The 20006-nt window shown below is 42.8% G+C and overlaps 1 pseudogene; it reads left to right on the top strand.

Moving 5' to 3' along the window:
- The window catches only part of LOC138167729 (zinc finger protein 883-like), a 45241-nt pseudogene extending 33308 nt beyond the window's left edge, over window positions 1-11933 (top strand).
- Window positions 11934-20006: the final 8073 nt, after the last annotated feature.

The following is a 20006-nucleotide window of genomic DNA, read 5'->3' as shown; positions in this document are numbered from 1 at the left end:
GGAGTCTGGAGGAGAAATTTTCTTTCTGACTGGAAATATATGCAGAATACACGTGAAACAATGGAAAGGAAGACGTGGTGAACTCTCGGTGCTTGCTGTGAGAACGTCCCAGTCCTGGCTTGGTCTCTGGGTCCTGATGATGCCTCTTCATCAGTCTTCCATTTTGTGCCTCCCCCTCCTAGCACTGTACTGTCCCCCATTGGTCTTCCAACTCCACACCAGCCTGCAGCTATTATTTGACTTCTCAATTTCACTGCGACTGGGCAGGCCTTGCCCACCGGGGAAAAAAGGTTTGTCTGTGACTCAAGGTGGTTGTTTTTCTGTTGTTTGGCTCTCGCCTTGGCCACAAGTAACACTAGTCTTCCTTACTCTGGGTGTGGGTCACAAGCATGGCTCTTTGGTGGCCTGCTCTGTCATCTTCTCACTACAGCTGCATCCCACCAGGTCCTCAGGTGAAAGGAAAAAGCTGACGACTTGTAATCCCCCTCTTCTGCCAGCCCCCTGCCTGGGATTCAGCTGCACCTTCTGCGTCTGTGTGCCCTCTTCCCTAACACAGGGAGGAGTCTTTTTCCTTGCAGGATCACAGAAACCCCAGCCAGCCATGTGTGTCCCAGTCATGTAGGTGGAGACCCCAAGCTGTGGCTTGAGTTGTAGCTTTATGGGTCTGCAGATGATGCTCAGGGGAGCTGCCCCTTCCATCCAGGTCTGATAAAAACGCTTCATTCAGCTCATAGGAGGGTTTAACACACAATCTTCTATTAGTGCGAAATCTATCCCCTTCTAGATAGACACATATCCAAGGAATGTGACTGAGCAGTCCTGGGGGGGGGGGAACCCAATACAAATGATGAGCAAGCACCCGGACATGGATTCAGATTCTCAGGTGATCAGAGATACACAGATGACAACAGCTCAGAGGTACATCGTTGCCTTTATTCATAGTGGAGACAGAGTTGTCTAGTGAAGGGAGATGCAAAGCCCTTCGACAGACCGAGTTGCAAGGCACATAGGAGGCCATTTAGCCCAATCTGAACACCTGAGGTGTCATCCAGCTATTGCTTGGAGACTGACTCAATGTGATTCAAAAAAACCAATCCAGCACCATAAAACTCTTACTTCAGGGTTTTTTTTAGAGTATTTATCAGATAAGTGGCCATTAACAGAACACCCTCAAATGGGCAGTGTTTGCCCAGCTGCTGGCGTCCCTACTCCTTAGGCTGCCAGGAGTTGTCCTCACAACTTGGCCCCAGGCTCCTTCCAGCTTCACTGTCCCTGACTCACCTTCCTGAGTCTGTGGTCCTGCCAAGCTGGTCTCTCTTCCTTAGAAGAACCTTCTGTACCCACATCCTTGCCTTTGTGTGCCCTCCTTCCTGGCCTCAGTCTGAGTCCCTGCCTTCCTGCAGTATGGTTCACGTATCACCATCTATAAGAAGCCCCCCCCTCCCCCATGCTACTGCTCCCAACCATCCCTAACTACTCTGAATACAGTGTTTCTGTTTATTATGTATATATTGCATTTATATTTTCTGTATATTGCTTATATGTTGTATGTGTTTCTATGGTTTTTGAGTAATACATATGCACTTGTGTCCAGGAGAGTGCAAGCTCTTTGCAGGCAGCAGTCATGGATACTTGTCCCCAGCACCTGGCATGGTGCTGGGCTTGCAGGGGCTCCTCCCAGAATGCCTCTCCCTGTCCTGGGCTGCTCTCCTCCCCTGGTACTCTTGAGCGCCCACAGGAACTGCTCCTTTTGCCCTCCCCTCTAGGTTGGGGAAGGAAACTAGGGAGAAGGTGAAATACCTCGTCCCAACCTCTCCATCATCTGCCCTCCACTTTACAGATCCGAGCAGGACAGATGTGTTGATTCAAGGGCCTGCAGTGCCCAGGCTTCCAGGTCACTCAGCCACAGCCCCCTGCAGAGGCAGCATTGAGGGTCACCCCATGTGGTGGCAGGTGGTTGTCTTCATGATCGAAGAGGAACATAATGACAATGCTATGTCAGGTCAAGGTAAGTGTGTCCAGTTGCGACTGATCAGAACAATATCGCAGGTTGGGCACAACATTTGGAGCGGAGATGTCTCTAAATTTGCACATCTCACATTTCTTTTGAACCACTGCAGTTCTGCTTTGCTCAGAGAGCAAACACCTTCTCTGATGCAACCACACCATGCTGAGCTGTCCTGTGTCAGCGTCTTCCCTGTCTCACAATCGATTCCAGAGTTCAGAGAGATCTTGAGGGTGTCTGTGTATCACTTCTTTTGACCACCATGGGAGCACTTGGCCTTGTGAGTTCTTAGTAAATGGTCTTTAAGGCAAATGAACATTTGACATTTGAACAATGTGGTCAGCCCGTTGGAGGTGTGCTCTCTGCAGTAGAGTTTGAATGCTTGGCAGGTGAGCTCAAGAAAGGACCTCTCTGTCTGCTACCTTACCCTGCCAGGAGATCTTCAGAGTCTTCCTAAGACAATTCAAAGGGAAGCGATTCCGTTTCCTGGCATGGGACTGGTAGACTTCCCACATTTCACAGATAGGCAACAATGATGTCAGCACAACCTTCACTTCGGTAATACCTCTTCTCTCCCACACTTTCCTTTGGAGCCTTCCAACAGTGAACCAGCTCTGGCCGTGCATTTGTCAACCCCATTATCTATGTGTGCATCCCTGGAAAGTACACTGCCAAGGTAAGCGAGCTTATTCACGGCATTCAGTATGCCTCCATTTGCTGCACCAATGGTGCCACATTTGACTGGTATGATGCTGGCCAGTGGAGAACTTCTATTTTCTTGGTATCGATTGTCAAGCCAATATTAGCACAAACAGCAGAACATTAATCCATATTTTGCTGCATCTCATCCTCAAAGGCTGCATTGAGTGCACAATCATCTGTAAACAAAACATTGTGCACTGGTTCTCCCTCCGCTTTGGTCTTGGCTTCTAGCCTTTTCAAGTTAAATATGTACCATCATTGCAGTAGCTGGTCCTGATGTCATTTTTGCCCTTTTTGAAGGCACCTGACAACATTGCAGAAAACATCATGCTAAAAAACATGGCAGCAAGTACACAGCCCTGCTGTCCTCTGTTGGTGACTGTGAAAACACAAGAGTCCTGCCCGTCACTGAAGCTGTGCAAGAACTTCGGCATGGAATGGGACAATTCTGATGAACTTCTCCAGGCAGCCAGATTTTGCCATGACCTTCCACAAGACCTTGGTGTCAGCCAATGTGTACAGAACTGTTGTGTTCCTGGAATTTCTCCTGGAGTTTCTGGGCAGGAAACACCATAACCTCAGACCTTGGTTCTCAGATAAATGACAATCTTCCAGGTGATGTTTCAGCTGATTAAGGAGGACTCAGGCAAGAATCTTGCCAGTGGTGAGTAAGAGAAAGACACCTCCCCCCACCTGACCATGATTGTCACACAACAACCTCTTTCCTTTTCTTTTTATAGAAATGGAAAATGGAGGTATCTTTGGGCTCTGGGGGAATAATCTCTTCTTGCCATATAACTCAGAAGATTTCATTCAGCTTTGTATGCCAGTGTACCCCTCCCCTGACTTGCAAATCTCAAAGCTAGAATAGAATCAGCACCAGGTTCTGTCACATAAGCAAGACCGAATGGCATATTTACAACCTTCACTTGGAGGTTTAGCTAGAGAGGGATTGACTTCAGCCTAAGGTAAGTGGTCAGTGACTTCAGCGTTGATTGATGATGGTCTGTTGAGAACGCTATGGAAGTGTTCAACCCATCTCTCTAGTAGTACTCCATTTAACTCCATTAAAAGGTCAGGGGTGGGGAACCTGCAGCCTTATGTCCACATGTGGCCTTCTAGGTCCTTAAGTGCAGCCTTTTGACTGAATCCAAATTTTATAGCAGAAATCCTTTTATCTTTCATTAATACATTTTTGTTCATCTTTTATATTTGTATTTTATTTTTAAATGAATGTGTCTAAAATATCAAAGAATTAAAGAAATTTCAATGAAAGAATCCCCCAGATTCTGCCCACTCCCAGGGAAGGGTCTTTGGTTGCTTGGGCGTGTTGCCCTCCCCTTCCCTCCTCCAGGCTTCTCCTCCCTCCACGTTCCCCCTACCCCAAGACCTTCCCTCCCCTTTCACTGCCAGGATCTGATCCCCCCCACCCCAGCCCCATCCTTTTAGCAGGGGGTGGGTGGGATGAGCTGGTCTCTGGGAAACATTCTCCTGAGGCTTTCCCACCATGCCTGGGCTTCTTGGTCACAATAACTTTCCATATTCAATGAATAGGACTTATAATTTCCAAGCCAGATGTTATCTGCCATTTGGAGAGAGGGGCAGGTGCTTGGAAACCGGAGGGAAATGCCCCCCAGAGCAGCAGTGCAGGTGAGTGAATGAAAGAAGCTTCAGCCCATGACTCACCAGTAGCTTCGACTTTGGAGAGGCCTAGAGGAGTCTTGGAGTCTTGGCCCAGGACTATGACCGTGACTGGGACCCTGGGCAGTCACTGCACTATTGCCAGCCTCAGTTTGCCCATATGTAAAGTGGCCATCAGAGTGCTTCCTGGAGTTAATGGGAGGGTCAGAGGAGGCACCAGATGAGTGTGTGTATGTGTGAGAGGTGGCCAGGCCTCTGCTCCTGGATGAAACAAGAAGTGGGAGTGCTCATCCTGGAGCATATACTTGTTTCTGAGTCTTTTTCAGTTTATGTTGACCCCGTTTTGGGGGTTTTCTTGGAATAGATCCTGGAGTGGTTTGCCATCTCCTTCTCCAGCTCATTTTACAGATGAGGAAACTGAAGCAAACAGGGCTAAGTGACTTGCCCAGGGTCACACAGCTGGTTAGTGTCTGAGGTGAGATATGAACTCAGGAAGAGGATTATGCCCAACTCCAGAGCCAGCGCTGGACCCCCTGCAGGGACCCTGGCCTCCATGCAGTGAATACACAGCAGGTCAAACAGCTGATGTTGCCCACATTCTGTGAAGAGAAGAAATAGGTAGTTTCCTTTGTGTGCTCTGCTGTGTTCATTGGTGGACAGTACGTCCGAGGCGTCTTTCAACAAGCGTCTGCTGTTTGTATCACAGCAAGGCTTTGAGTTACCATCAGAACTTTTCTTTTCCTCACAGCTCTTGGAAATAATCAGAGGATTACAGATTTAAAGCTGAAAACTCATCCAACCCTTTCAGTTGACATTTGAGGAAATGGGAAGATAACTGACCTGCCCAAGATCATAGAAGCAGTAAATATTGGAAATGGGATTTAACTCCAGAACCAGGGCTCTAATACTCTCTTATGATGAGATGAGAAATATTTTGTCAGTTGGAAGCAAGGGCTTCGTATTTCTCTTTGTTAGGACCGTCTCCTGCTCCACTCCACATAGCAACATGTTACTTTTAGGACAGGCACAAAAACCTTATTCATCTCTAAACTGAGGTTACACAAAATAAGAAACCAAATCAAATGGCAGCTAAAATTTGAAGAGTGAAAGATTTAAGATTCTTTGAGTTTATTGAAAATCTTCTATTAGTAAAAGCTCCAGAAATTATACTTAATGAAAAAAATAATCCTAATAATGAAACAAGGCAAACACAGCATAATACAGCACCCAGATCTTTTGAAAAGGAGATACCTTCACTGAAATTACAAAAAGCCCTCTTTGACTTATATTTCATTAATCAAACTAGCAGACCCGTTATGACAAAACAGTAATTAAATATTGGCATCTGCTCTCACCATCATGACATGACTACATTGTCTCCCAACATTCAGTAGAAAGTGTAGATGCACGGTGAGACCTGCACACAGCTGTTACTGTTGGAAGAACCTTAGGAGGGAAGGGGGCGCTGGGGAGGAACACTCTTCAGCTTAGACCTCAAGCCTCCTAGGGCAGAAGCATCTGGGGAAGGGCACTGGAAGATTATATCGATCTATTTTGGGGACACTGGATAGAATGCCACATTGCTCAATCAAAAAGAAATTCAGAAAGGAATCTTTTTGAAAAGCCCATTAGAAATTCTAGATTGTTTGAATCAGCTACTAAAAGAAAAATTAAAAAGTTAAAGTGATGCAAGGAGTGCAGGGAACAAAATAAGCAATCCAAGATTAATAATAAAAAAAAAACCCTTGACTTACAAAAGCTTGAGAAAGGACAGAAATCAGAGGCAAGCCAGACCTTCCTTAGGGGGAGGAGGAGGCAGACAATTCCTGTTGTGTGAACTATCTCAAGAAGTCCAACACAATGAAAATGCAAGTTGGATTAATCAAGAAACAGAAACCCGTGCATAATTAGGATAACAAATAACAGAGCAGTTACAGGAAGGGAGGTGACTGGACCTCTGGCTTGTCTGAAAAACTGGTACTCAGCAGGTCTGGATGAAATTCCTGATTATTGACCCCAGTGCTTCACAAGACTTTATCAGCTTCTCAGATGTAAACTCTACCCTAACCAAAGGCTCAACAATCATTGTTCATCTTTTATTTTTGAAAGGGGCCAGTGATATCACAGGTTATGTTCTGACTTGCAAGTGAATTGGATCTAAGTGGGGCAGAGTTGCACAAAATCTAATTGTGGGAGAGAAGACTGGCTGTGGCTTGTAATGCAGTGGATGACTTTGACGTCTTGGACGTCTGACCAAGCTCTCTGTGCTCCACGGCCTCTGCTTCAGCCACCTTCATGGCCAGGGGAACAAATGGTTCTAGTGTGCCCATTCTACTGGGGGCATCTTCATATTCTTGGGGGCAACAGTGTTGGGTTTGAGGCCTGTCAGTTACCCTCAGCCTGGTTTAGCCCATCTCCCTAAATGGTTCTACCAGGATGTGGCCGCTGTGTTTGCTACATATTACTGGAGCCACAAGTGAGAGTTGGGTGATGGGTGGATACCAAAGGTGGATTTGCAGTGTTGAAAGGGGCTTGGCAAGCCCTCACACTAGAGCTGCCAGTGCTCCTTAACACCCCCAATACCCCCATAGCACAACTGTTATAAAGAATAAGAATACCAGTGACATAGGTCACTTACTATATGTATTTTAAAATCCCTGAGCTGGACACTCCATTTTCAGGCTCCAAGCATTTTCACCAGTTGTCCTCAATTCTGAAATTCTTTCCCTCTTCTCTACCTCCTAGAGTCTTTGTTCAGAGAAGACAAGAAACTAAAGTCCCACCTTCAAGAACCCTCTCCCAGTGCCCCTTAATGCTAGTGCCTTCCCTCTGTTGATTCTCTCCATCTTCCCCTTCTATCTTTGGTTATACACAGGTGTTTCCATGTCCTCCCCATTGGGCTGTGAGCTCCTCTCTTTAGAGGCTGCTTTTGCCTTTTTTGTTCACCAGCACTAAGCATGGTGCTTGGCTCGTGGTAGATACTAATAAGGACATGTTGACTGTTGCAACGGCAGAATTTCTCATCATTTTCCTGAACTGAGCATCATTCCATCCCAATTACTCCACAGGGAGTAAATTTACCCTCGTGTGGTTGAAATGAATCAAAGGGCATGACCGGGTAGGGTGCTGAAGTGACTGCTGGATTGGAACGGCTTGAGTCCCGAATCTCCTGCAAATTGCTTGCATGACCTCATGTAGGCCATTTAACCCATGTTGGTCTTAGTTTTCTCATCTATAAAAGGAGGGTGTTGAGCTGGATGGTCTCCAGTCTCTTTTGCCCTACAATGGACAGTGCTTACTGTTAAAAGATTTTTAAAAACTCATCCTGTTTTTTTCCTCAACTACATGTAAAGACAGTTTTTAATATCCATTTAAAAAAGATAGACTTCCAACTGTTCTTTCCTTTCTCCCTCAACTCCCCTTTTCCTGAGATGGAAAGCAATTTGATATAGGTTCTAAATGTGCAATTTTGTAGAATATTTCCATAGTAGTCATGTTGTGAAAAAGGACACAGATCAAAAAAGAGATGAAGTGAAACGTACCATTTCCCTGTGCATTCACACTTCATCAGCGCCTGCTCTGGAGGTAGACAGTGTCTTTCATCATGAGTCTCTTGGACTACAGCGTTGCTGAGAAGAACCAAGTCATTCATGGCTGATCATTGTACAATATTCCTGTGTACCGTGTTCTCCTGGTTCTTCTCACTTCACTTTCCATCAGTTCATGAAGTTCTAGGTTTTTCTGAAAGCATCCTGCTTGTCATTTCTCTCACACAATAGCATTCCATCACAGTCATGTGCCAGTTTGTTCAGTCATTCCACAATTGCTGGCTATCCTCTCAGTCTCCAATAGAATATGAGTTATGTTAAACAGAAAGTGGGCTTCCTAGAGCTTTTGCAAATTTGTCCTCTTTCTATATCTTAGGATTTAGTAGAAAAGATTGCTCCTTTTTGCAGAGATGTGATGTAGTGTTATAGAACAAGCTCTGAACTTGGTGTCGAGACCTTCATTCTAGTCCTAGCTTTGATACTTATTGGGTGACCTTGACTAAGTCACTAGATCACGTTTAGCCTTAATTTCTTTGGAAAAAGAATAATGGACCTCCTTCCCTCACAAAATGGATATAAGAATCAGTGCTAAAGCTCTTTAGGGATTGTACATAGCTTTACAAACCTATGGGGTGCTTTATTTGGCCATGTACATTTTATAATTTTTACTTCACAGGAGACAAAAGGCAGATCAAAATAAGAATTTTTTTTCTTGCAGGGGAAACAGGGTTTTATCTCTTTCAGATTTAGAGGTGATATCTGAAACCAAGGAGTCAACTCCAAAGCTCAGCATTTCTATGGAAAAATCATGTTTGGAAAGAATCAAAAGGGAACTTCCTTGTGTCTCAAAGTTGGGGGAAACTTCAGAAGCTGAGGTTGGGTTAAAGAGATGGCAGAGCAATGAGGACACACATCCTAGGTAAAAAGTCACTTCATAAAAACCCAGTGCAATGAGAGACTGTGAAATAGTAAACATGGGAAGTGTGAACCGACCCAACTGTTTTGGAGAGTAATCTGGACTTATGCCCAAAGAATTATAAAGCTGTATACCCTTTGAGACAGCCATACCTCTATTAGGTGTGTTTCCCAAGGTGATCAATTAAAAAAGAAAAGAACCTTATATGTTCTAAACATTTATAGCAGCTCTCTTTGTGGTGGCAAAGAACTGGAAATTGAGAAGATGCCTATCAATTTGGAATGACTAAGGTTGTGGTATATGATTGTGATGGAATACTACTATGCTATTAGAAATGATGAACTGGTTGATTTGATAAAAACATGGAAGGACTTGCATGAATTAATGAAGAGTGAAATGAACAGAACGAAGAGAATGTTGTATACATTAATAACCATATCGTTTGAAGAATTGTGAATGACTAAGTTATTTTGAGCATTATAAATACTCGAATCAGCTACAAAGAAAGATGCCGTCTTCTTCCAGAGAAAGAACTGACAAATAGAAGTATGCTTAGTATGATTTCATGAGTGTGCGAGAGTGTGAGAGAAACGGTGGCCTTCTCTGGTCCAGGATGAGGAGAGAGGGAGGGAGACAGTTTGAAACTTAAAATGTACCAAAAAATAAAATTGAAAAAAAAATTAGTAAATATGACAGAATATTGAGTCTAGGGCCAGTCCTTTTTCCACAATAGAATATTTCATAGGAAGTTTTCTAAAAATGATACCTAGAAAGTTTCAGAGTCTGTTCAGAGCCCTATGCAACTACAGCAGAATCTTTTCCAACTTTTCTGTGGATAATGTGTATGAAATCATTAAGTTAAAATTCAGACCCAGGGGTGGAGCCAAGAGGGCAGAGTAAAATTCAGACCCAATTAAATATTATAGGATATATACTTACAATTTATAAATATGATGAATGTGGGAGAGCTTTTAAGTACATTTCATCTGTTACATTTACAGAATTCATACTGGAGAGAAGTCTTATAAATATAATAAGTGCGGAAAGGCTTTCTACCAGAGCTTACAGCTTTTTGTACATCATAAAATTCATTCTGGAGAAAAGCCTTAAGAATGTAACAAATGTGGGAAGGCCTTCAAACAATCATAGATCTTACTCTACATAAGAGATTTCATACTGGACAGAAAAATTATGAATGTAGTGGAGGTGCAAAGGTCTTCACTTGGATGACAGGTCTTATTCTCCATCAAAGAATTCATACTGGAGAAAAACCTTATGAATGTAAAGAATGTGGGAAGGCCTTTTGAGGGAGCTCACAACTTACTCTACATAACAGGATTCACACTGGGGAGAAACCTTATGAGTGTCTTGAATGTGGGAAGGCTTTTACCCAGAGCTCACAACTTACTCGACACCAGAGAATTCATACTAGAGAAAAACCTTATGAATGTAATGAATGTGGGAAGGTTTTCATTTGGATCCCAGATCTTATTCGACATCAGAGAATTCATACTAGAGAGAAACCTTTTGAATGTAATGAATGTAGGAAGGCCTTTACACAAATCACAGATCATACTCGACATCAAAGAATTCATACTGGTGAGAAACCTTACGAATGTAATGAATGTGGAAAGGCTTTCTATGGGAGTTTTCAACTTACTAGGCATCAGAGAGTTCATGCTGGAGAGAAACTTTATGAATCCAATGAATGTGGGAGAGCGTTTAGTCAGTTCACAACATTTACTCGATAGAGAATTCATACTGGAGAGAAACCTTATGAATGGAATGGATGTAGCTAGACCTTTTGTAGCAGTTCACAACTTACTTGACATCAGAGAATTCATACTGGGGAGAAACCTTATGAATGCAAAGAATGTGAAAAGGCCCTTTGTCAGAATATATAGCTTAATCAGCACCACATAATTCCTGCTGGGGAATAGCCATTGACTGATAAAGCCTTATGAAGGAAATGAAAGATTTTATCCAGAGCATGCACTGGAATTTAGAGAAATTGAACTAATGAGAAACCCCCTAGATGAAAGAACTCCATGTACCATTTCCCACAATGGCTTTTCCTTCTCTTCTTAAGTCCCTAGCCTTTTATAGTTGTTCACTGAGAATATTGTGGCAATCTGACCAGAGCTTCCTCTTTCAAACTCCCTTTTAACTCTCAGAAATCATTACCTTCTTTCTTCCAGTCACAGAGGAAGGATATCCTCCCTCAAGCTGTACATCCTATGCCTTCCCTACTTTATCCAATCCCTTTCTGCCTACCTAGGATATAGCTCAAGCGGTCATTTCTCCTCTTTTATGAATCTTCAATCTAGCTTCCTCTAAACATGCTTTAGGTCTTGCCAGCAGTCTTCTCCCACGTCCCACTCAAGGTCACTGCCCTCAGGGGCTATATCCAGCTCTCCTTGCTTTCCCCTCTCTGAATCTCCAAATTCATAGACCTTTTTTTTCCTAGAAAATCCCAGACATTTCATGTTTTCCTTCACTCCTTTAATTTTGTATTTGATGCAGTTACACTTCTCCCATTCCCTCTACACTTTTTCCTTCTCAGAACTCAGGCTTGGTTTTTTCCTCATATCTTACACTTTCTTTTCTCTTCCTTAGGGTTTGCCCTTTTCCAACCTTTTAAATTGAGTGTTACTAATGCTTTTGCCCTTGACATTTTTCCCCCCTCTCTCCACTTTGAGAATCTTCTAAAACCCCGATAGAACTAAGGTGTTACTTACAACAACACCTCCTACAAAGTTAAAAAAAAGAACAGAAAGAAGTCTGGAAAAAGAAAGGATTGGTTGAGTTTGAGCTACAGTAAGTTTAATTCTACAGAATGACCACTTTTACTTTTAGATAATATTTTAGTAGAACCAAGAAAACTGTACAGTGACTGCAATAATGTAAAAAGAAAGAACCAGAAAAATTCATTAAATCTGAAACTTGTACAATTATGATCAAGCTTGACCGTAAGGGATGAGGATGGACCTCCCCCCCTTCCCTCTATGAAATAGTTCCCTATAGTGTTTGTTATAAGAGATGGTTTTCTGGGTGGAACAAGGATCTGTTGAGAAAAAAAAGTAATGTCAAATTGAAAAATACTAATAAATATTTCATAGAAACCGGAAGTGATTAAAAAAAAACTTGATGGCTTCAGTTTTGTCTTTAGAGGCATCTCTTTTCATTAGTCATTTCTCTAACATTTGGTCTAACAGTCAAAACATTGATCAAGCACCTACTATGTGCCAGGCACTATGCTTAACACTAGGGGGAAATGAGCTCTGTGGAGGATGGCTTGAATGGGGAGAGGCTTAAGGCATGTCGACCATAGGAAGTGCTTGTAGGAGTCCTGGTGAGAGATGACCAGTGGGGGCAGCAATCTCTGAAAGGAAGCATGGTTTCATCAAGAACAGCTTCAGGTCATCCTCAGTGTACCTCCCGCCCCCCCCTCCCCCATGACATAGGTCAGATGAATGCTGTAGACATAGTTTACTTAGACTTTAGTAAGACACCTGACAGGTCTTTTGTGCTCTATAGACAAGATGGAGAGATGGTTTGAAACTGGTGAATGACTTAATGTAAAGTCACTCTTGGAGTGTCCTTGGAATCTGTCATCTTTAGCTTTGTATTGAAAATGTCTTCCCCCCCCGGCCAGTGATGTGAATTGAGGCATAAGTAACATTCAAGAGAAATGTATAGATGACACAAAGCTGGGGGATCAGCGATTAGCTCGTAGATTGAATGAGGGTCAAGATCCAAAAAGATCTGATAGATCACTGGGAACACTGGTTCAAATCTCACAAGAGAGATTTAAGGGATACATGCAAAGGGGCTGAAAACAATTCACGAGTTGGAAGGACTCTGAGGTGATTTTATCTAGTCTATAAATGACCCAAAATGCTTTCTGTACCACCCCTGAAATGAGACTGCCTAGCTTGTGTTTGAAGACTTTCAGTGAGATATCCTTATTTCCTCCTGTTTTACTTTTGGACAATTTTAATTATAATGATGTTTCCCCACAGCATCCAGCTTTAATCTGCCTCCCTGTAACTTCTATCCATTGCTTCTAATTATGTTCTCTAGGGCAAAGAAGCTGTAACACTAACAGAATTTAAAGATCCCCCTGTATTGGCTTGGTTTTTTGGATTGTGTTAAAACCCAGAGCTTGTGAATCCCACTTGTGGGATGGACTTGTTGACGTGAAAAGAGAGGGCTGAACTGGGAGGAGCTGGTAACGTAAATTTAGAAAGACAAAAGAAAAGACAGAGGCAGAAGAACTTTTTGGAAGCAGCATCTTGGAGCCAGAGAGAGACGGAGAGGATTGCTGAGGGCCACTTTGAATTGCCCAGGACTTTGAGAGCTGCCAAGGACTGAAGACACATGGCTGTTATGCTGGTACTTTGTCTGTTTTGATGTTGTTTTGCCAGATTTGTCCACTGGTGAAGGACAGTCCTGTTGTTGCAGAGGCCTCAGAACCTTGCTGTTGGTTCAGAGCTCCTGAGACTGTTCTGCAGACAGAGAATGAATTAATGAAGACACTGGCAATGTATCTTGTGGCCTGGCTAAGCTTTGTCTCCCCAGGAACAAAGATTGCTGAGAACTTGCATTGGGTCAAGATGAAGAAAAGACCTCTCTGGGTATTAAATGCTGTGCCTAAGCTTGTAACTCTGGGGTAGATGGCCTATTTAGTTGTAATCCAAGGGTGGGGAACTTTTGACCTTTATGTGCTCTGTGATTGAACAAATGAATGTACTTTACTTATGATTGGAAACTAATCCCATTTGAGAAGAGGGGCTTTGTGGTTGACTAAATGAATGTACAACCTAGGGGTGGAGTAGTACTTAGAAGAGGGTCTTTGGGATTGACTAAATGAATTATAATGTCCAGGGGTGGGGTAGTATTTGAATCACACTTGGTAAATGCTGTATTTTGAATTATGCTATATGTTTATTTTCTCTGTTCTTAATTTTTTACTGAATAAAATGGAGGGCACCTATGCTGGTATTTTGAACCTTGGGAAGTTGCCTTTGCTTGGCATTACAGAAGCTCGAGCATGATCCCTCTTTTGCATTAAATACTGTCATTCCTGCTAAATTTCTCCAGATTCATAAGTAATGAATATGGAAAGGCCTTCCATCACATCATATCAACCAGATACTCTGCATCAGAGATTTCATACTGGCAGAAAAATTATGAAATGTGATGGATATGTGAAAGTCTTCTCCTGGTTGACAGCTCTTATTCTATAATCAAATAATTCACTCTTCAGAAAAACCTTATTAAATGTAAAGATATGGGAAGGTTTTCTGAAGGGATCACAACTTTACATCTGAAGAGTCATACTAGAGAGAGAACTTGTAAATGTAGTGGATGTAGAAAGACATTTAGTTGTATCCTAATTCTTATTCAACATTATTAGAGAGAAACCTTACAGATGTTTTGAATGGAGGAAGACTTTGCATGGAACTCACAACTTATTTGGCATCAGAGAATTTATTCTGGAGAGAAACTTTATGAATGTGGGAAGGCTTTCCATGAGAATGAACTTACTAGACATCAAAGAATATTGGAGAGAAACTTAATATATTGAGTGTGGAAAGTCCTTTAGCCAAAGCTCTGTAATATAATGCCAAAAGAAGGCAACTTCCCAGGTTCAAAATACCAGCATAGGTGCTCTCTATTTTATTCAGTGACAAACCAAGAACAGAGAAGATCAAAACATGACATCATTCAAAGTACAGCATTTACTAAGCGTGATTAAATAATCTCCAAGTACTACCCCACCCCAGGACCTTCCAATCATTCAATCAATCACAAAGTCTCTGTTCTAAATACTACTCCACCCCTAGGCTATACCTTCATTTGGCCCACCACAAAACCCCTCTTCTCAAATGGAGATTAGTTTCCAAACATAGGTAAAGTACCTTCATTTGTCAATCACAGAGCACAATAAGGTCAAAAGTTCCCCACCCCTGGATCACAATTGAATCTACCCCAGAGTTACATCAAGTTTAAACACAGCACTTAATACCCAAATGGAGGTCTTTTCTTCATCTTGACACGAGGCAAGTTCTCAGCAATCTTAGTTCCTGGAGAGACAAGGCTTAGCAAGGCCATAAGGTACATTGCCAGTCCCTTCATGAATTTATTCTCTGTCTGTAGAACAGTCCTAGAACCCCTGAACACATTAGCAAAGCCCTCTCCCAGGATTTCTGTAAACATCCAACAAGAAAATCCTTCTTCAGGGCTTCCGAACCAACAGAAAGGTTCCCAGACCCCTGCAACAACAGTACTGTCCCTCACCAGTGGACAGTATTCACTCTGTCTGCAGGACAGTCTCCAGACCCCTGCAACAACAGTACTGTCCCTCACCAGTGGACAGTATTCACTCTCTGTCTGCAGGACAGTCTCAGGGCTTCTTAGCGAACAGCCAGGTTCCAGGACTTCTTCAACAAAAGGACAGTCTTTCACCAGTGGACAAATCTGGCAAAATAACATCAAAACAGACAGACAAAGTACCAGCAAAACAGCCATGTCTCCTCAGTCCTTGGCAGCTCAGGGGGGCAGGTCTCAAAAGTCCAGGGCAATTCAAAGCGGCCACCAGCAATTCTCTTAGTCTCTCTCTCTCCACGAGGTGCTGCTTCCAAAAAGATCTTCCGCCTCTCTCTTGTCTCTCCAAATCTACATCACCAGCTCCTCCCAGTTCAGGACTTTCTTTTCACATCAAAAAGTCCATCCCACAGGTGGGATTAACAAGCTCTGGGTTTTAATACAATCAATTTGAAAACCAAGCCCAATACAGGGGAATCTCCACATTCCATTACTATCACAAGCTCACAACTTATTCTGTGGCAGAATACATACTGGAGAGAAACCTTTTGAATTCAATGAATGTGGGAAAGCCTTCAAATGGAGAGATCCATGATCAGAGAATTCATACAGAAGAGAAATCTTATTAATATAATGAATGTGGAAAGGCTCTCAACTGAATCCCAGATCTTATTCAAAATCAGAGAATTCATACTAGAGAGAAGCTTTATGAGTGTTTTGAATATGGAAAAGACTTCACCCAGATCATGGATATTTCTAAGCACCAGTATTTTGGATGTGGGAAAGCTTTCCATAGGAGTTCAGAGCTTACTGGACATCAAAGTTCATACTGGAGAGAAACTTTATGAGTGCAGTGAATTTGGAAAGACCTTTCACCAAACCTTAAAACTTATTTTACATCAGAGTATTCATATTGGAAAGAAAGCAATTGAATGTAGGAAAGCTGTTAGCCAAACTCCCAGTGTACTCAGTATCAAAAGAAGTCATAGTGGAGAGAAACCTTATGAATGCTCAGTGAATATGGTAAGGCTATCTTACTTTGGAACAGTTCACAACTTTCTCAATGTCAAAGAATTCAAAGTGAAGAAAAGCCTTGTGAATATAAAGAACATGGGAAGACCTTCAGCCAGAGGATATATATCAGAATTCATGATAGAGAAGAATGTCATTAACATAAGGGTTGTGGAAAGGCCTTTGCCCAGATCACAGAGTTTATTCAAGACCAGAAAATTGATACTATAAAGAAACTGAATGAATGCAACGAATGGAAAGGCTGCTAGCTAGCTCTCCCAACTTAGTCTACATGAAAACATACTAGAGATAAATTTGTGATTATAAATGTGGTGAGGCTTCCAGTCAGTTCATAAGGCTCAAGGCTGGATGTTCATACTGGAAAGAAACCTTATAAATGTAAAAAACATGGAGAAGCCTCATGTCAGAGCACACAGTTCATTCAACATTGAAGAATTCATATTGCAGCCTTTGATGGGTAAAAACCTTACCAAAGAAAGGAGAATTTCAGCTAGAGAATTCAAACTGAAGGGAAATCCTACAGATGGAGATCCCTGTTTAATTCTTAAGAGCAGCATTTTCAAACTCTTCTCTCCAAGACTCTAGTTATCTTTCTCCCCCAAAGTGCACACCAAGACCTATTATCTTAGAGGAACTTACTCTCTAAGTCAACAGCCCTTGAAGGAGCCCAGTCCATTGTTGAACAACCGTGACTGTTAGGAGCCTTTTCCTGACCTCAAGCTCAATTTCTTCTAAACTTCCACCTGTTTTGCTGAGTCTGCTCTCTGGAGCCAAACAGAACATATTTACTCCTTTCTCTTTTTATTGAAACCCTTCAGTTGCTTGAAGATAGCCATCATTCCTCCACCCCCACCCCAGTCCTTCTGTTTGCCCTGCTGCTGCTCTGCCTTTGAAAGCAGACTGATAGACACCATTAATTGATTACTGTCTTGGGTACTGTGCTAAGTGCTGGGAGTATAGATAAGGGCAATCAAGGCTTCTATTCTAATGGGAGAAGACAGCACATAAAGCAGAACTGGAAAGTAAGAGGCCTGATCTGGAGCAAGGGAAAGCAAAGTCTCACCTGTAAGAGCCGGAGCACAGAGTTAAGAATCCAGGGTTGTAAAGAGTCAGGGAATGAGGATGATGGTCAGAGAGTAGGCAGCATGATGGGCAAGTGGCTGGGAACTAATGTGAAGGCTGAGTCTGGGGCAAGAGAAGGTGAAAGCTCATTTCTCCGTGCTGGGTAACATAAGGATGGAGGTGAGAATGAGAGGATAGAAGTCTCTTAAACAGCCAAGTCCCCATTCAGGGTGCTCTCCCTCCTCTATCATGTCAATCAGTAGGAATAGATTAACCTATAGAAAAGGGTATTTACTGAGGTCTACCAACAGTTAAAAAAAATCCTCCCCCTTTCCCCACAGCCTGATGGTACACTGTCTTCTTGTAAACCCGTAAGATCCCTTGTGGAATGGGAGTGAGTACAATGGAGTGAGGTGCACGCATGGCCAAGAGATACCTCACAAATTCTTGGCTTAAATCATTTTGTGAAGTCCCAATGTCTTCCTTAAGTTTAGCACTGTGGGCTCAGTGGGTTCTTCTGAGAACCACAGCCAGAGGTTCTGTCATGTGAAATCTGCATCGCTGAAGCTGACATCCTGTGTGGGAGACTACATTTGTACTTCCATCTGTAGGCGCTTCCTCTGTCACCAGCCCTGACTTCTCTAGCAGATTTTGCTACAGATTCAGGTCGTCAGTTGGACCACGATAGATCTGTCACCAGTCACTTGTGAATTTCCATTTCAAGATATTCAGGAAAGAACAAACATGGTGTCTTCTTGGACCCATGGTAACCAGATGGGAGATAGAGCAGCTATCCTTATGCCAGCTGCCATTCACCTCTCCAAGGTAAGGGGAGAGAGAGTGGCCACCGCGACTTTTTGTAAGCACACTCCATTCCAGCTCAGCTTCTCTGGAATCATTCATCCTTTCAGCTGGGGCCAATGGGAAGGATTTTGTCATCATCACATATTGCTAATCCTGGGTCACTGAGGCTTAAGCCACTTCCAAAGTTCTGTGTATTGGTTCGACTGTAGGCACAGTGCTTCAGGGGCTGGGCGGCCATTGGTCAGGCTCTGTTACACCTAATACAATGATAATAGCATTTACATAGTACTTCAAGGTTGCAGAATTTCATTTGATCTCATAGTAGCCTTGTGACGCAGGTGTTGTAGCCCATTGGAAAGATGAGAGAACCAGGATGGAGTTGAAGTGATTGGCCAAGGTCACAGTAAATGAGATGGGATTCAAATTCAACTTCTCCTGACTCTAGGTTCAATACTCTGTCCCCCTTGCCACCTAGCTGCCTATGCACCTTTATAAAGTATTGGACACTGTTGACTGCTCTAGGTTTTTACACACCTTTTCCTGGTTTTTTCTTCAGAGACATCATACTTCCTCCACCTCCTTCCCCACCTTTGCTGGGTCTTTGTCTTGATCAAATGAGAGAATATTTAGAAAGTTCTCAGCATAGTCCATGGCACATATAGTGGCTATCCTTCATTCTCAAAGAAAATAAGAATGACGTCACTGAGCTGGAGTCAAGCTTCAGTGTGTCCCACTGCGGCCGATCAGACAGTCCGTGTCTGAATGGCACATTGCAGCTAATTAATGACATTCCCTTTGCCCAAGCCCTTCAGTTGGGCACCCCCACGTCGTTGCCCTTGGCCTTCTCTATGCTTCCTATTTAGGACTTCACACAAACTTTCAGAGTAATCCAAGTAAAGCTGTAGTGAGGCAGAGTCAGGAGCCTGGAAAAAGGCAGGATGGGGAATCTGAGCAATAGCGGGTCCAGCTCTACTTCTAGAAGCATCTTTGATAGAATTTGAGAAACCAAAGGCACAGTTACTTCAACAATATAAATGGAAAAACAACAGAAATAGAATTAGTAAAATAACCAAGCTTGACCCCAAAGAAAGAGCAGAATTCACTTCCCTCCCTTTTGTGCACAATTTGGAGAGAAGTAGCATCAGAATAGATTGCTGGACTTAAAGCTGGGAAAACCTGAATTCGAACACTGCCCTAGACAAAATAGCCATTTGACCCCAGGCAAATCACTTAGCCTCTCTTCCTTAGTTTTCTCATCTGTAAAATATGAATACCTCCCTGAAAGAGTGGTTGTGGGGGCCAAATGAAACCTATAAAGGCCTTTGTAAACTTTGAAGCACTTAGTATTAGTATTCAGACTCAATGGATATATTTGTTAGCTTTAATGACTTTTCCCCTTCTCTTTTTTTGTTCTTTGTTATGGGGGGGGGGTGTCTAGGCTGGAGAGGAAGCATGTTGAAAAACAAAGGTGATATAAAAATAGACTAATACTTAAAAAATGCAAATGGTTTTGAGAGATTTCTTGCCAGCTTTAACATTAACAGGGACATCTAGTCAAATCATTTTTATTTTTGAAGGGGTGGGGTTTAGCAATGTCTATTATGTCACCAAAGGTTTTAATATTTGGTATTTAAAAGAACCAAGAGACATTAAGGACCAGATGGGTGGTGAATCATACCCAGTGCCCTTGTAGATATCGGCTCTACGTGGTTTGTCAGGGAATCGAGACACTTTGTTAGTCCTCTTTTCACATCTAACACAAATAGTCTTACCACTCAGTTCCTCAATGTAGTCACTTACCATGAGTTACCTTGGGCCTGGTTTAGCCCACCTGCTGAGACAGTTTTACCAGGACATGGCCACTGCACACTCTATAGCTTCTTGGAGCCACAGGAGAGGGCTGGGCAATAGGTGGACACCCAAAGTGGATGAGAAGCCCTGGAAAGTGCTCTCAGCAAGCCCTCAC

This window comes from Petaurus breviceps, unplaced genomic scaffold (genome assembly GCF_028583685.1).
Source record: "Petaurus breviceps papuanus isolate PSGF00001 unplaced genomic scaffold, PetGlider_PUasm1.0 287, whole genome shotgun sequence".
In the NCBI taxonomy this organism is placed as follows: domain Eukaryota; kingdom Metazoa; phylum Chordata; class Mammalia; order Diprotodontia; family Petauridae; genus Petaurus; species Petaurus breviceps.
Note: the sequence above shows the minus strand (reverse complement) of the source record. Positions and strands in the feature narration are given on the sequence as shown.